The sequence below is a fragment of the Solanum pennellii genome, chromosome 8, assembly GCF_001406875.1.
Source record: "Solanum pennellii chromosome 8, SPENNV200".
Classification (NCBI taxonomy): domain Eukaryota; kingdom Viridiplantae; phylum Streptophyta; class Magnoliopsida; order Solanales; family Solanaceae; genus Solanum; species Solanum pennellii.
Genome location: NC_028644.1, coordinates 61,185,398 through 61,190,801, shown reverse-complemented (window position 1 = coordinate 61,190,801; position 5,404 = coordinate 61,185,398).

Here is a 5,404-nt window from a genome sequence, read left to right as displayed (position 1 = left end):
GGGAGGGAGAGGTGTAGAGGGATTTTTGGCAGTTTTTTCTGTTGGGTGAATGTTTTTTTAACATATAAGCACCGTCACTTTGACGCGGAGTAGAAATTTATGTGCAAAAATTTATTAAAACTATAATAAATAATAGATATAAATTTTTTTTAAAAAAATTAAAAATAATGGATTCAATATTAAGAATTTTTAAAGGTTGTATTCTTCGAATTTTAATTTTTAATTCGCCAAAGATTATGGTATGAGAATAAAGATGAGATGTGGACACTTTTCCTACTTTTATTAGGCATGTCATTTTTTTTTAATTTTTGACAAACTTCATTTTTAAGATCAAATGTTTATCGATATATTTAATCAATTGAAAATTAAAAAAAATGGAAAATAAAATATTAAAGATATTCTCTTTCCAACCAAACACACTAAAGAGAAATTAAAATAAGAAACAGTGTAAAAGTAGTCAAATAATAACAAAATAATGCTATAATCAAATGTCATAAAACAACGTATTAAGGTAGAGTATTATTAAGAAATAATAATAAACAAGGGTCATATACTCGATAAGTAAGACAACACTACAATACCTACTGTCGTTCTACCCTTATATGAGACCTCCACACTCATGTACTCGGTAATCTGAAGTTGTGTCATATCATGTCGTATCACCTCTCCCTAAACTTCTTTGTCCCATCTCTTTCTCTTTTCCTACCCTCTATAACCAACTCGTATACCTTCTTACTAGTGTGTTTGTGTGTCTCCTCTTCACATGTTCAAGTCATCTCAATCTCACTTTTCTCATCTTGTCAACCACAGAGGTCACACCATCCTTATTCTGGATATCCTCATTTCTAATTCTATAACTCTTAGTATGACCACACATCCACCTCAACTTTCTCGTCTCCACAACATGCATTTTTTGTACATGAAATTTCTTGACTTTTCAACGCTTAATTAGTCTCATACAACAAATTTGGTCTAACCGTCACTCTATAAAACTTACCTTTGAGTTTTGATAGTAACTTTTTATCATACAAGACTCAAGAGGCCAGCCTCCATATCATCCATGTCCCATCACTATGGTGTGTTGTATCATTGTCAATAGTTTCACTCCATTAGAACGTAGACTCAAGATACTTGAACTTATCTCTCTTGCAAGTCTCACTTTCACGTACGTCTGTTAGATGCATCGCATCATTGAATTTGTACTCCACATATTCTGCATTTAGTCTACTAAACCTGAAATCTTTAGTCTCTAAAGTTTGTCTCCACAGCTATAACTTAGCATTCACTCCATTTCGCGTCTTATCAATCAAAACTATATAATCCACAAATAACATACACTGTGGCACCTCATATCGAATGTCTCGCATCAATACATCCATCACCAAAGTAAATAAAAATGGACTAAGAGTTGACCCTTGTAGTAACCCCATCTCCACATTAAAAATTTAGTATCTTTGCTTTCTGAAAAATAACATTGAACAATTTAGTTAACCTACTTTATTCCTTCTTTTCCAAATCTCCATTGAAAAATGCTTCACTCCAATTACACGAGAGAGGGCATTAAACAGAAGGAAAAATCACGCTTATAATGATTTTTTTCAAGAGTTTGCTTATTTTAGTTATATAGTTTTTTTCAGTAATATCAATCTGATTGGTTGTTTCATAGTTAGAAAATTTGTATTTTATGTTATTTTTAAAAAAATTGATTCCACTTGTAAATAATAAATTCAATATATTATGACTTCTATGTCTTTAAAAAAGTCAAATCATTGTATTTATGATTCACAATGACTCTTTGTATCTATAATTTTTTATAATATATATGTATGCACTTATTTTACGATCAGAAAAATTGTGTATAATGACAAATTAATAAATCAAATTAAATGCTACAATCATACTTTGATTTAATTGTCCGCTGTTGCAAACTGTTTGCTAGTTACCTCTCTCCCTCAAACTCTTGCTCGTCACTCTCCCTTTCTTGCTTCATCTCTCGTTCGCCTCCTCTCACTTTTATACAAATACAAATGTACAAAATGCATTTGTGTTTGTATAAAGCGAGAAAAAATTATATATGTATACATATATTTTCGTTCCCCTCTCCAGATCTCGCTCGCTTATACAAACAAAAACGAAATGTATAAATTACATTTCGATTCTGTTTGTATAAAGCGAGATAAAATTGTATATACACTTGCAAATACATATATCTTCATCCGATACACTTATAACTATACAATACAAATATTTCCCTGCCCAATTTTCTTTTGTCTTTCTCTCTTTCTCGTTTTATACATACGCAAATTATACAATTGATTTGTGTACAACTGCTTTCTTTTGTATATGTATAACAAATTATACAATTGGTTTCTTTGTATATGTATAGCGAATTATACATATTTATGTTTGCTATGTAGCGCAATTATGTAAACTTTGCTATAGCATACATTGCTATATGTGAAAGTTGCTCTTTATGATTTTATATATCTATGTTAACCATTGTATCGGTATTCATTATCAATTTCATCTACTCTATTCGATATTATTTTTATGTATTCACTATCAATTTTATACAAGGCCGAACTCATAAATAGATCTCTAAACTTGTTGGTTTTTACCCCTTAGGTTCCTCAACTACATCATTTTCCTATTGAATCATTAAACCACTCATAATTTGTTCCTTTTAAACACCGCTGGATGATGTAAAACCAGATTTTGTGAGAGATATTAATAGAGAATACATATGTTGTTCCAGAACACATTAGTCCAATTGATGGTGAAAATTTAGAGAATGATTGTGTTTTACTTCAAGTCATTCGAACACATTAGAAAATAAATGAGACTAACACACAGTTTGTCTTCATTCATTCAATCAAAATCATTACAATACGAACACAATTGAAGGCATTTATGATAGAAAAGTCGATTAAAATCTAAATAGAGAGAAATTGGAGAATGAATTTGAAGGGGATAATAGTGAAAAGAATATTGATAATAATGTTCATGTAGGGTATAGATATTTCAATACTTCCGAAAGGCAATTCAATAGGTCAAATAAAAAAAACTAGAGTTACAATCGTTGAATAGGTTCATTCTAGTGAAAAAGGGCCAAATATAAAATAAAATATGATGAGACAAATGTTGGTAATAAGAATAGCTTATTAGGTAAGTTAGGGGGTGACAAATTGTATTATTTATAATTACATTATTATTATTATTATTATTATTATTATTATTATTATTATTATATAAGTAATTAATAGGTATGTAGTTGGACTTTAAATATAGTTAAATTAGGACTCTACAATTTTCTCGTACCTTGTAACTCAACATCATTTTTCATCAATACAATTCTTGATTTCTCTAAGAAGTGATAGCACCTTATTTGAAAAACGTATTTGGTCTAAGAAGTGATAGCACCTTATTTATCTTTATTGATTGACTTATATACGTACCCTTAGCATGGTGTTTATTAATGTTGATGGAGCATTTGCTCGAAATAATATAATACATATCTTGAAAAAGCAAATCACAAATTTTAGTTTGAGCAATATGAAGCGTTAGCACCTTTATTTGTTAATGAAGTTCTAAGTGATTTCAAATGTTCTTATGGGGTGGTTGCTTTTGCTTGATATTTTTACAAAATGCATCAAGTTTTGTCTCATTTGAGTTCAAAGTTTGTGTGTGGCATTTGGATTTTTTAGTTGCAAACACACACACACACACTAGTGGAAGTTGCCTCCCTCGAATATGATTTTGATAAAAATATATTAAGAGTAGATGATGTGATGTGTCTGAGAATATTGTGAGGGGATTATCAGCTGGTTTATTTTTACTCATTTAGCTCAAAACAAAGTGTTTGTGACTTGTAAGTAGGGGCTACAATATCGAATTGAAAATCGAATCAAATCGCAAAATGAGTCAAATCGAAAAAAATTTCGACTAGTGGTTTGGTTTGACTTAATTCGGTGTTGGAAAAAAAAAATCGACTATATTTGGGTTGGTTTGATTTCAACTAAAATAAAACAACCCGAGATCAAACAAACCCGACATTATATATATAATTTTAAAATTTTATTTTATACGTAAAAATACTTACTTTGATATAATTTTTAAATATCTCTTATACTTTTACATAGTATTTGTCTTTTAATATATTTATTTAATGTTTGAAAGTTAGAATTCTTAATGATCTGATAAAGATTATAGTTCATACATGTGAGTAATTATAATAAAGATTTAATAAAAAGAAAATAAATTCAACACTAAGAATGGCAATAATATTGAATTTTTATTTTTTAGTTTTACATAGATTTAGACAAGTAAAATACATGATCTAATTTTACTTTCTTTTAATATTTAGTCATGTAACTAATACTTACTAAACTTATTTTAGCATGATTTAGTACTTTAAATTATGACCAATTTCATTAGGACTTATTAATTTGCAATATTTGTTTTACGCGATTTTATTATTATTTTTTTGTTGGATATTTTAGTGTCATTAATCATATTATATTTTTTGTTATTTTCTTGAGAAATAACTTAGATAGTTGCATTTTGGTAAGTAAAGAAATATTTGAAGTATAAGTAAAATATATTTTTGTACGAATACTTTATCAAAAAAAATCCGAAGTTGAAAAACCTGAGTTTTATTGGTTTGATTTGGTTTATAAATTCAAAAATCTGACACACACTTGTTGGCAAGTTCAGAAGAAGACTTTGAGGGGAACTAACTCTATGTGGCTCCGGTTCAGTACTGCTTCTCGCTTAGAATCTCTTTACATGCGAAAGCTTCTGCTTCTTCCTTTCTTTCTGCTGGCAAAATGGTTTAGTTTGATATTTGAAAAACCCGACTTTTGATAAATAAATGCATTTTGGTAAATACTTTTTAAGTTATTCCAACTCTTCAAAAGTGCTTAAAAATTGTTTTGACTTAAAATAAGTTAATTTAAGAGCATATAGAATTCATGAGGTATCTCTTAGAAAATATAAAACCTATTTGGTTTCGTGCGCTTTTTGAGTGTTCGAGGTAACTTAAAAAAAATGTTTATAACTAGTAATTTTTAAGTTAAAATCGTTATGGGCTCATAATGCCTTTTAAGGACACATCATCTGCTCTTAATATATTCTATCAGATCATCTTACGATACCAAAAATGATTTTTAGTGGCAATGAATTAATGAAGCAAAAGCAAACACCCACAACAACATTCGAAATCGTTTAATGGGCAGTCACTATACTTGATCTATTTTTCCAACAAATAAGGTGTTCTACTTCAATGCAAATATAGCCCAAACAAAAATATGTAATTTACTTTTCAAGAGATGTATTACATTATTTCTGGGCAATTGCACCTTCAGCATGAAGCACTATGCTAAGGGTAAGTAGGTAGGTCAATAGA